Source organism: Magnolia sinica, chromosome 14, assembly GCF_029962835.1.
Source record: "Magnolia sinica isolate HGM2019 chromosome 14, MsV1, whole genome shotgun sequence".
Classification (NCBI taxonomy): Eukaryota; Viridiplantae; Streptophyta; class Magnoliopsida; order Magnoliales; family Magnoliaceae; genus Magnolia; species Magnolia sinica.
In genome coordinates this window covers 29,152,688-29,164,652 of record NC_080586.1, presented here as the reverse complement: position 1 = coordinate 29,164,652, position 11,965 = coordinate 29,152,688, and the positions used below count along the sequence as shown (strand labels likewise).

The window sequence follows — 11,965 nt, the reverse complement described above, 5'->3', positions numbered from 1 at the left end:
AGCCAGATAAGAACGGACCATGAATGAAATAATCTTTATAACCGGGGTCCGCCAAAGAAATTACCTCAACACTTTCATTAACCAATCCCAGACAAGTGATGTGAGTTCCCATGAACTGTGCTATCTGAAATAAGGCAACTGACACTGTCGTTAAATAATTTAAGGACTTCTGCTTGAACGACTTCTTCTATGTTAGGATCACGCTTCCTTTGCATGTTATGCGACATTTCCACAGCATGATCCATACATATCGTGGGGCATACTCCTTGTATTTCCACTATCTTCCGTTCAATTGCTGCCTTATATGCTCTAAGAACATTAAGCAGCCTGCTCGCCTTTGTCTTCTCAGAGTTGGAAGCTATGCTGTCAAGAAGAGTCTCAGAGGGATGGAGAGGTTCCACTTTCGCTCTCCATTTTTCAGTCTCCAATATAGGAGTAGAGTCGAGCAATGCATTGACTTCATGGATGGGACTATCAATGTCAAAATCCATGCCCGATTGTGCTAAGCAAGTCTCAAGAGGATCTTCGAAAGATGTTCGGAAGGAGTCCTGCACAAGGCTCTCGATCATGTCCACTTCAAATATGTCATCCAAATCTGAGGGTTGTTGTCCTACATTAAAAACATTGAGTTTAATATTCATGTTACCAAAGGACAATTTCATAACTCCATTCCTGCAATTGATAATAGCATTAGATGTGGCCAAAAATGGACGACCCAAAATGACTGGGATCCGACTATGAAGATTCTGGACGGCTGAGTATCTATAACTATGAAATCCACTAGAAAATAAAATTTATCAACCTGGATTAACACATCTTCAATAACACCCCGGGCACCTTGACAGATCTATCGGCTAGTTGTAATGTTACCTTAGTCGGTTTCAACTCACCAAGTCCTAGCTGCTCATAAACCGAATATGGTAACAAATTGACACTCGCCCCTAAATCAAGTAATGCCTTCCCGATCTTATGATCTCCTATGCCGCAAGAAATGGTGGGAGCTCCTGGATCCCTAAATTTAGGAGGGGTGTTATGTTGAATCATGGAGCTGAGCTGCTCTGCAAGGAAGACTTTCTTATGAACATTCTGCTTACGCTTTTGAGTGCATAAATCTTTAAGAAACTTAGCGTAAGCAGGGACTTGCTTGATAGCGTCAAGCAACGGGATGTTGACTTGTACTTTTTGAAACACATCCAAGATTTCATCAAAGTTATTTCTTTTCTTTATTGGTGCCAGACGTTGAGGAAAGGGTGCTTTGGGCACATAAGGTGGCACATTAGTGGCTTTTGGAGAGTCAGAGAGCTTTTGGACTTTGGATGCATTGGTATGGCTTTCTGCTTCATCTTGATCTTCTGTTTTAGAATTTGATTCATCCCCAGGCATCTCTATTCTGTTATCAATCTGCTTGCCTGACCTAAGGGTAATGATCGATTTGGCCTGTTCATGATATTACCCTTGGTTGGAATTAGAGCCAATCTCATACTGTCCCTTTGGATTAGCCTCAGGTTGGCTAGGGAACTTGCCCTTCTCTCTCTCACTTAATGAGGCAGCTAGTTGACCCATTTGTACTTCCAGCTTGGCAATGGATTGTGCATTTGCATGTAAGCTTTGCTGGTTGGCCAGTAAGGTTTGTTGGGTGTCTTTTTGGAATTGGAGAGAACTCTGCATGAAAAGATGGAGTGTATCCTCAAGAGATGGTTTCCTTGATTGTGTAGGCAGTTGTTGATATTGTGGAAACTGTTGAGGTTGTTGACTGCCAACTTGGAGGTGCGGTTACATGGGAGGATTTCCAGATGATCCTCCTTGTTGTGGTCCTTTTGTCCAAGAGAAATTTGGATGTCTAGCCCACCCTGGGTTGTATGTGTTCGAGTAAGGATCATTCCCAGATTTTTGAAAAGTGTTCATAGCATGAACTTGTTCAGAGAGAAGTTCTGGGAATGCTGCACCAGATGGACAAGACTGCATAGGATGGGCAGGACTAGAACATGTGGCATATGCCTCGACTTGAGCTGTTTGTGGTGGTCCATTATTTAATACCAGAGCATCAACTTTCTTTGTCAGGTTATCAAGCTTGGCGCTCAGCTCTGGTATGACTCCTATCTCATATATACCACCTCTCTTTTGTGGTTGGGGACTTCTGTCACCTCTATTTGAATAATCTCATTGCTGGGAATTTTCGCACAAGGTTTCAAAGAAGTTCCATGCTTCGACATCACTTTTGGTCATGAATGACCCTCCACTGGTGGCATCAACCATGCGACGGTTTTGTGGTGTCAGACCGTCATAGAAGTATTGAACTTGTTGCCACTTCTCAAAACCATGGTGAGGACATTTAAGAAGCAAGTCCTTCCATCTTTCCCAACATTCATGAAAGTGCTCGCCCTCTTTTTGTGTGAAGTTAGTAATTTCTCTACGGAGGGCATTGGTTTTATGAACGGGGAAGAACTTGTTTAAGAACTTCTTAGACAGTTGGTCCCATGTAGTGATAGATCCAACTTCTAGAGAATTCAACCATGCTTTCGCCTTATCCTTCAAAGAAAAAGGAAACAGGCATAGGCGGATCGAATCGTCTGAGAAGTTTTGGAACTTAAAGGTGGAGCAAATGTTTAAGAATTCTTTCACATGATGATATGGGTCCTCCTTGTCCAATCCATAAAAAGATGGCAACAATTGTTAGACTCCAGGTTTAAGTTCAAAGTGTGCTGCCGTAGTGGTTGGCAACACTATGCATGAAGGCGCATTAAATTGGACAGGAGCTGAATAATCTTTGAGAGCTTTAACTTCAGTCTCATTCGCCATTTCAACAGGATTATTTCTCAATCTTTCACGAATTGTTCTTTCAATCTCAGGATCAAATGGTGCTAGTTCTATATTCAGAGATCTACGTCCTAGCATAAACTATGTTATTGCAATGTAAGAAAGAAACTAAACTAAGAAGCAACCTAAGAGAAATAAAACTAGACCTAGAAACTAAGAGATTCTAAAACAAGTTAAAACTATGTAAATAAGAATGAGAAAAAAGAAGAGATGATTGATGTATGAAGAATAGGGAGCTCCTCCTTTTGAAGACAATGTTATTTAGCAGCTTCCTTCCTCAATTCCTGTAAACAAAAAGAAAATAAATTAAATTCCTAAAATAATGCTAGAAAAAAATCCTAAGCAACGGTTAATTTCTAAAAAAGAAACTTTGTAATCTTAGAAATAAAAAAACTAAGTTAGTTTCTAAAAAGGGAAAAATTTCTAAAACTAGAAAATAGAAAGTTACTTGAAAGAAGAATCAGAATCTAGAATTAGAAAATAGGAAATTTCTAAAAATAAAATAAAATAGCCTAGAAATAGAAACTTCTAAAAATAAAAAAATAAAACCTTAATTCTAAAAATAGAAATTAGAAAAAAAATAGAAAATTTGGAAAGAGATTACCAAATTAGTAGTGTATGTCAGGTCCCTACAAAACAGGAAATAGGTTAGTTTCTAAAAGAATTTAACCTAAAGGTAATAAAAAACCTAAGACTATGAATTATGATAAGAGACAATCTTAAATCCAATTGGACCGAAACAGTCCCCGGCAACGGCGCCAAAAACTTGATGTTTTATTTAAACCAACATGATTTAAATGATTTTTAAACTCGCAAGTATACGAATCGGATGTAGATATGGTGCGTATTACGAGATCGTTCCCACGAGGACTGGTCGTCACAATTCAAATATATGATTCTCCTTAACTAATCCAACAAATAATGGAATGAATTACTAAGCACAATTTTATGAAAATCAATTAATTAAGAACAGGGAAGAAAATTCAATCAGAGAGAGAGCACTAGGACTTTCGAATCCACCCCTAATTATCCTAACCCTTGTTTTGTCTATTGATTCACCTTGATCTAGATTGATACCACTTAAATAGAGAAAGCACAATCTGTGTCCTTAATCGGGCATACAAACTGTCTAATTCCTTTAAGCAATGCCATGAATGACATATCCCATATCCTTGGTCGGGTACATGGAATGTACATTCATTAAAGCACCCTGTTTCTTCCTCTATAGGAAACTTATTCTTGATCAGACACAAGCACCTATAATAAGCATCCAAACAACATCCATATATATACTTTAATCAAGTTCATAGATGGAGAAGTATAGAATTTAAACCCATAAAGCCCACTTAAAGAAAGAAACAAATTACTTGAAATTCAAAGTAAATCAACCAATAGAAGAGCTAATCAAATTAGGGGCTTCCTCTCAGCCCTAGCTGAGAGATTAGTGACCCATAAAATCCATGAAAAATATTAAATAAAATTCATAAAAGAAACGTCAAACCAAACAATCTCTCTCTCTTCTTTCTTCTCTTTCTTGCTCTCGAAGCCTTCTACACGATGGACGGATCAGATCTTCCATCTGATCGAAGATGGTGGGCCACAACCGCCCGGAAGTCGGCTTTTCGCGGACGTGCGTAAGCCTTCACACGTCCGGCGCTGCGATGCTCGGTGGGCCCCACATAAGCGTTTTCGGGGAAATCCACCCCATCCATTGGATAGAGGACGAGATTTCGTTCAAAGATGGATGGTTTTGAACTTGCGTGGACGCGGCCCAAAGAAGGAATCATGCTGTTTTCGTTCTGGACGTCATGGGGCAGCTTGCTTGTGTCCTCTGTCCGAACACGTGTGCACGTATGGGAGTGGAACATCGGCATGGTTTGGTAGTTCTCGAACCCATCTATACGATGGGACGGCTCGGATCGGCCGACGTGTTACGGTGGGGCCACAAGGTCGTAAACGCCTTTCCGCCTGTGCGGGGAAACGGAAAATTCCGTTTTTTGAAGGGATGAAGTCAGGTCAGCGCCGGACCGACTTATGCTCGTTCGGTGCACATGCGGTGCACATGTGCACCATGCACATGTCACCCAAGGTGGGGTCCACCTGTGATACTTTTGAGAAATCTGCACCATCCATCCTTTTTATCATATTATTTCCACCGTCGAGACCAAAATTGATGCATATCCAGATATCCAGTGGGCCCCACTTAATGAATTAAGGGGCTGATCTGGCCGTTAGACCACTTCCGAGATCTTCAATGGCTGAAATTTAATATGTACGGTTAAATTATGGTCCCCATCACGTGTATGAAGTTTCGAGTTGATCGGATGGCGGGAAACATGTGATCTTGCATTCGGACCCTTTTCGAGCCCCCTTTGCCTTGCTTTCCTCAATCCCGGGCGTGTAAAATCTTCACTATTGGTTTTCTGGAGTCCATCCCGTGCTCTGGTAATTTTGGAGTGCCAAATCCATGTTCTTAACATCATCTTTCAGTTAACGCTCCTGACTTCATCCTGTAACAAAAATACAATTAAAATACTCCATTAAGCATTATCATATACGTAAAATCGGCTAATAAATAAAATACTTGAAGCTTCTTTTGAATTGAGATGTGTAGGATGTTTGGAAATGAGGATGACGTTATCCTAATCTAATAGATGTTGTACCCTATGTTGTATATAGGGAATGCCTTCTAAAAACACTCAGAATATAGCACGTCTCACACTTGGCGGATCGATCGACGAGGCACCTCCCCTGAACGATAGCCAAACAAATCCTAGCTGAGGCCTGAATTTTGAGACAATGCCGGGTTCACAGTCGGCCACTGGCCCCACCAATGGGTCAACACCTAGTGCACCACCGGTTTCAGAACAAAACCGTGCATCTACATTGAAGCCACACATGCCTTAGGCGGCATCTCCCCCTGATAGATTGGAGTAGATGATGCTCCTAATGCAGCAATAGCAGCAAGTCTGGGCCACTATTGCGGGGGCCATTGCCTAAGACATGAACCTGGTCCCGTCTACACCACCAGTGTAGCCCACTGGGACTATGAACACGAGTGGTTTGTTTGAGCACTTTCAGCTCTTCCGTCCTCCTACTTTCGGAGGAACTCACCAACCTAAGGAGGCTAAGTATTGGTTAGACCATATTTCCAAGATGTTGAAGCCGTTACACTGTACTGAGGCAAAGTAAGTAGAGCTGGTTACTTATAAGTTAAAAAAGGAGGCTAGTCTTTGGTGGGGTAGGATCCTAAGGACCGTCCCTGCAGGATACGTGTGGACGTGGGACGCATTTGAAACTCATTTTCACGAAAAGTACTTCCCCCTCACTTACCGTAATGAAAAGGAGGGTGAATTTCTTCGCCTCTAACAAGGGGGAATGACTGTGGCTGAATACGAGAACTGATTCACGGAGCTGGCTAGATATGCTCCACTGATTCTAGCCGACGAGCCAATGAGAATGCGGCAATTTTTTGAGGGTCTGCGGCCTAATATCCATACGAAGATATGTTGTGCTAGCATTCCCAACTATGCTGAGCTAGTAAACATGTCCCTGCGAGCTGAGCAGGATGGAGATAGATTGTTCCGGACATGTATGCCCATAAGCCCAAGGCCTCGACCTGATTTACCAAACTGACCATTCCTTGGCAAGAGGCTACGTGTAGATTCGCCTCCTAGGCTTATGTCTCCACTGACCCAGTAGAGGCGATCAGATACTTGGTACACCTACTATAAGAAGATGGGCCATACGGACACTTATTGTTCTACCAAGATGAGGGACAACAGCTTTATGCCACCTCAGAACAACCGTTAGCCACCACAAGCTATATCAGCCCCACCTCTACAATCTGCAACACCATCATAGCCATTCTACAGACCACCTATACCTCGAAATAGGCCATCTCAACAACCTATGGCCACTCAACCCAATCATTCTTCATAAGCACATGTACATGCACTTACAGCTGAAGCATCTGAGTCAACAACTGTAGTACCTTTAGCCTTCGAAGTCACTACCCACATTTAAGGTACACCTGTATTTTTATTGGTTGGGATGATAGTCCTTACCGCAACAGGGACCTTCTCCGATGTTACTAAGCTTTGTAAAGGTTGCCCGATAGACTTAGGAAGCAAAATGATGTGTATTGACCTAATCATTACCCCACTGTATCATTATGACGTCATTCTTGGCATGGATTGACTCACCGAAATGAAGGCAGAGATCGACTGTGAAACTCGACTGGTGACGACACGTGGACCCAAGGGCACGGCCTTTACTTCCTAGTTCAGGTCAGTTGGCCCTACCACATAAGTTGTTACGCTTCCTTATTGGAGAATGTTGATGATCCAACACTTGGGGACACGCCTGTATTCCAAGATTTTATAGACGTGTTCAGAACGATACCTGGACTACCTCCTCGGCGCGAGATCGACTTTACTATCGACCTTGTGCCCAGTGCGATGCCCATTTCCCTACCAACATACCACATGCCTCCGTGTGAAATGGATGAATTGAAGAGACAGATAGATGATCTGTTGGAATCAGGTTTTATACGGCCTAACGTATCTCCTTGGGGAGCACCTGTATTGTTTATAAAGAAGAAAGATAGGTCGCTACGATTGTGTATTGATTATCGCAGGCTGAATTACGTCATGGTCAAGAACAAGTACCCTCTGCCCAGGATAGATGACCTGTTTGACCAGTTGAAAGGGGCATGATATTTCTCTAAGATCGACCTGCAGTCAGGGTATCATCAGTTGCGCATCAGGGATGAAGACATGTAGAAAACAACATTCAGAACCAGTTTGGGACCCTATGAGTTTCTTATGATGTCGTTCGGACTTACGAATGCACCGGCTGTGTTTATGGACCTCATGAACCGGGTGTTTCAACCATATCTGTACCAGTTTGTCATCGTGTTTATAGATGGAATTTTGATATACTCCAAGAGTCAGAAAGATCAGGAAGAACACTTGCGAGCAATCTTCGATACTCTCAAGAAGAATCAGTTGTTTGCGCAATACCGGAAATGCGACTTCTGAAAGGAGGAAGTTAAGTTTCTGGGAGACGTGGTGTCCAAGGAAGGAATTGTCATGGACCTTACAAAGGTGACCACAGTGCAAGACTGGGAGCAGCCTGGTTCCATTACAAAAGTGAGGAGTTTCCTTAGACTGGCCGGCTACTATTGCCGATTCATTAAAGACTTTTCCAAGATAGCCCAACTGTTATCGCAACTCACTTGAAAAGATCTTAAGTTTGCCTGGAATGAGAAAGCAGAAGCAGCCTTTCACGAATTAAAGGACAAGCTGATGTTCACACCCATGCTAGTATTGTCGGAGCAGGGGGTCAAATATATTATATACACCGACGCATCTCGCGTTGGTTTGGGGTGTGTTCTTATGCAAAAGGATAGAGTGATTGCCTATGCATCGCGAAAGTTGAGGAAACATGAAGAAAACTACCCCACGCATGACCTGGAATTAGCGACAGTCATTTTTACATTAAAGCTCTGGAGACATTACCTCTACGGAGAGGAGTTCGAGCACTTTTGCGACCACAAGAGCCTCATGTACATCTTCATGCAGAGAGACCTAAATATAAGGCAGTGACGTTAGATGGAAACCTTGAAAGACTTCAAGTTTGAAGTCTCCTACCATCCTGGCAAGGCCAACCTTATGGTCAACTCTTTGAGCCACAAGAAGACAATAAAATTTGTAGCTCTGCTGATGATGAAAGAATGGAATATGGTAGAGTTTGTGCGAGACTTCGAACTAAAGCTTACAATTGAGGAGCCATTCAAGAGTGTCACACACATCCGCATACAGTCTCTTATTAATGACCGCATTATTGCATCCCAGAAAGAGGATGAATTGTTGGTGAAAATGAGAGAACGAACAAGTGAGAGTGAAGAATCTGAATAGAGAGTCGGCTAGGACGGAGGTTTACGATACCGTGGCCGCTTATGCGTCCCGAATCGTCATGACTTTAAGAGAGAAGTTTTAGAGGCCGCACATAATTCAAGGTTAGCAATGCATCCAGGTAGTATGAAGATGTATAGAGACATGAAGCATTCGTACTGGTGGGACAACATGAAGGCCCAAATAGCAGACTTCGTGTCCCGTTGTCTCACGTGCCAGTAGGTCAAGGCCGAGCATTGCCAACCTCCTGGTTTACTTCAACCCATGCCCATAGCTGAATGGAAATGGGATTTCATATCTATGGACTTCATTTTTGGGTTACCAAAGACGAGGAAGGGGCATAACTCTATTTAGGTGATTGTGGACCGATTGACAAAATCGGCTCATTTCCTCCCGGTTAAAGTTTCAAACTCAATAGACGATTTAGCCAAGCTGTATATTAAGGAGATTGTATGACTACATGGAGTTCCTATGGAGATTGTGTCGGATTGAGACACGCGATTCATGTCTATATTCTAAACTCGAATCCAAGAAGTAATGGGAGTACAACTGAAGTTCAGTACCACATTCCATCCATAGACCGATGGATAGAAGGAATGAGTGAATAAGATATTAGAAGATATGTTGTGAGCGTGTATGCTTGATTTCAAGGATAGTTATGACCATCTCCCCTATGCCGAGTTTTCTTATAACAACAGCTTCCAAGCAAGCATTGGCATGACTCCCTATGAAGCATTGTATGGGCACCCATGTCGAGCACCACATTATTAGGCAGAAGTTGGCGAGAAGAGCTTGGTTGTCCCAGATCTAGTTCAGGCAACCTCAGAGAAGATCAACATTATCAGGCATCGACTTCTTACAGCCCAGAGCAGACAGAAGAGTTATGCCGATACCCGATGGCGACAGTTGGAATTTGAAGTTGGGGACCATGTATTTCTTAAAATTTTCCCTATGAAGGGAGTCCTCCGGTTTGGCAAGAAAGGGAAGCTTATGCCAAGATTCATTGGCCCATTTCAGATTCTAAACCAAGTGGGTGTGGTGGCATACTGCCTTGCTTTGCCCACACTACTCGCAGGTGTGCACAATGTATTTCACGTATCGATGCTGAAGAAATATGTTCCTGATCCTACTCATATTATTAAGTGGGAGCAGGTGCAGCTAAGTGAAGATGTTACGTATGTACTTCGACCAACACGGGTCCTAGATAGGAAGAAACAAGTGCTACGCAGTAAAGTTATCCCACTTGTGAAAGTATTATGAACACACCACACTAAGGAAGAAGCTACTTGGAAAACAGAAGCTGAAGTCCTTAAGAACTACCCTTAGATCCTCGAGGAGTATAAAAAGGTACTAATTTCGGGAATAAAATTTTTCTTTAAGGGGGGTAGATTGTAACGTCTCGAAAAAATCCGTACCAAGGCCCGAGTACCAACTCATGCAGAAATCCTTAAAGACTGTACCCTGTAGAAATTAGACACGAATTTAGTTAAATACTAAACTAAATAGGCGGTGGATTTAGCTTGAACCACTATCTATACAAATGGTAAGACCCAAAACTATCAAAAGCAATTACTCAACACTACTTAGTAAACTAAGAGATCCCAAAAGCTAGTTGCCCTCAAGAGCACATTGAAACTCCGAATCAGACCCAGACCGCACGCCGAAAGTTAGATGACCGCAAAACTATAGGGTTATGACCGCCTTATTGGCTTGACAATCATCGCGGGAATCGAGCCCAAATAGTATCCAGAAACGCACAACTTGAGCCCTGAGCGAAGTGTGTGAGAAACGCGAATATCTTTAGAAAATGAAAGGAAACTTAAGTGAATTGGGCTATTCACTTGCCGGCAAAATTGAAGCCTTCGGACCGCCAGATTCTGACTAAACTTCACCCATGCATTAGGAAACTTTTCCTACACATATTCATATACTTGTGGCCCCGATCGAGTAAGAACGACCGTTGATATGATACTGGTTCTTGACAGTTGATTTGCAAATCCGATTGTACCAAAATTATAACCTAGCTTAGATCCAGAGTCAGGGAACTTTCTCTATAATGTAGGTGACAAATGGACCTTCTTAAGGGCCCTATTTGTCAAAAACAGACACCCTTTGGCTATAACCTAAGTATACCATAGCCCTGGGGCCATTGACATCACTTCTGGGCCTATATATAGCCCTTAAACCACCCTCTCTATCTCTCCCATATGAATTTCTCCAAACCCTAGGAGAGAGAAGAGAGAAAAGGAGAGAAAAGGGGAAGAAAGGAAGAAGGATTCTTGGAGTTTGCTGCAGCAATTCTTTCCTGTTACTCCACGCACTAGATCACCTTTACATCTAGCTAACCAATTCGTTTCAACTACGATTTGGGTAAGAAATCCTAGGCCTAATCTTGATTTAGGTATCCAAATAGCAAAAATGATGAAATAGCTAACCTATTTCAATGTTTAGGTAACCGTTGTTCTGTATACGGGAGCGTAGGATTCGAACCACGTCCGAATCGAGTATTTTGACGAAAGGTGCGGACTATAAACGTTTAGGTTATGGTTTTTAATGCTCTCAATGTCAGCAATGATTTATGTTTGACTTGATAACTGCCCTATAATCTTAGTTACGACGTTTTTGATAAATTACACATGTGTGAACTGCGTTGAATATAAGATGCATTCCATGTGTTTGTTAAAATGTTTGAATGAACATGAAATCTTGATTTGTGTTTGACATGATTTCTAATTTAAGATCCATGTCTGTTACATGCTTTATGATCGATGTTGTGTAATGAATTGCTATGGTACATGTTGTAACTAATTTAGTCTATGTATTTACTAAGGTGTAGTCTAAGTATTTGATAAAATGTCTGAATGAGAATTTGTTGAGGGATTGTATTTATTAAGGGTATTGAGATAGGATTCTCAATTATCTTATCTATATGTATAGTTCCGTCATGTAATCATAATTTCGATTACGCAATTTATGGATGAAATATAAATATTGGGTAACATGTTTAATGTGTTTGGCAAAATGCTTAAATAAGAATTGTATTTGAATTATTTGTTAATTGTTGTTATGATTATCACATGTGTTCTGCCTACTGTGTTTGAGTAGGATTGAGGCCATACCCTGGCCTAGGCAATCGGTAACAATTTTCATTGAGTGGTGGAATTAGTCTCGCTACATTTGATACGTTCGGTGAATCCGGGTCGTACGACAATTATCGATAGTGGTTAGGC

At 41.8% G+C, this 11,965-nt stretch overlaps 1 non-coding gene across 1 annotated transcript; it reads left to right on the top strand.

The window, feature by feature from the left end:
* The first annotated feature begins 2,314 nt into the window (after positions 1 to 2,314).
* Positions 2,315 to 2,421, top strand: LOC131226333 (small nucleolar RNA R71). Its single transcript, XR_009161726.1, has one exon. It is a non-coding gene; the product is annotated as a small nucleolar RNA R71 (small nucleolar RNA).
* The last annotated feature ends 9,544 nt before the right edge of the window (positions 2,422 to 11,965 follow it).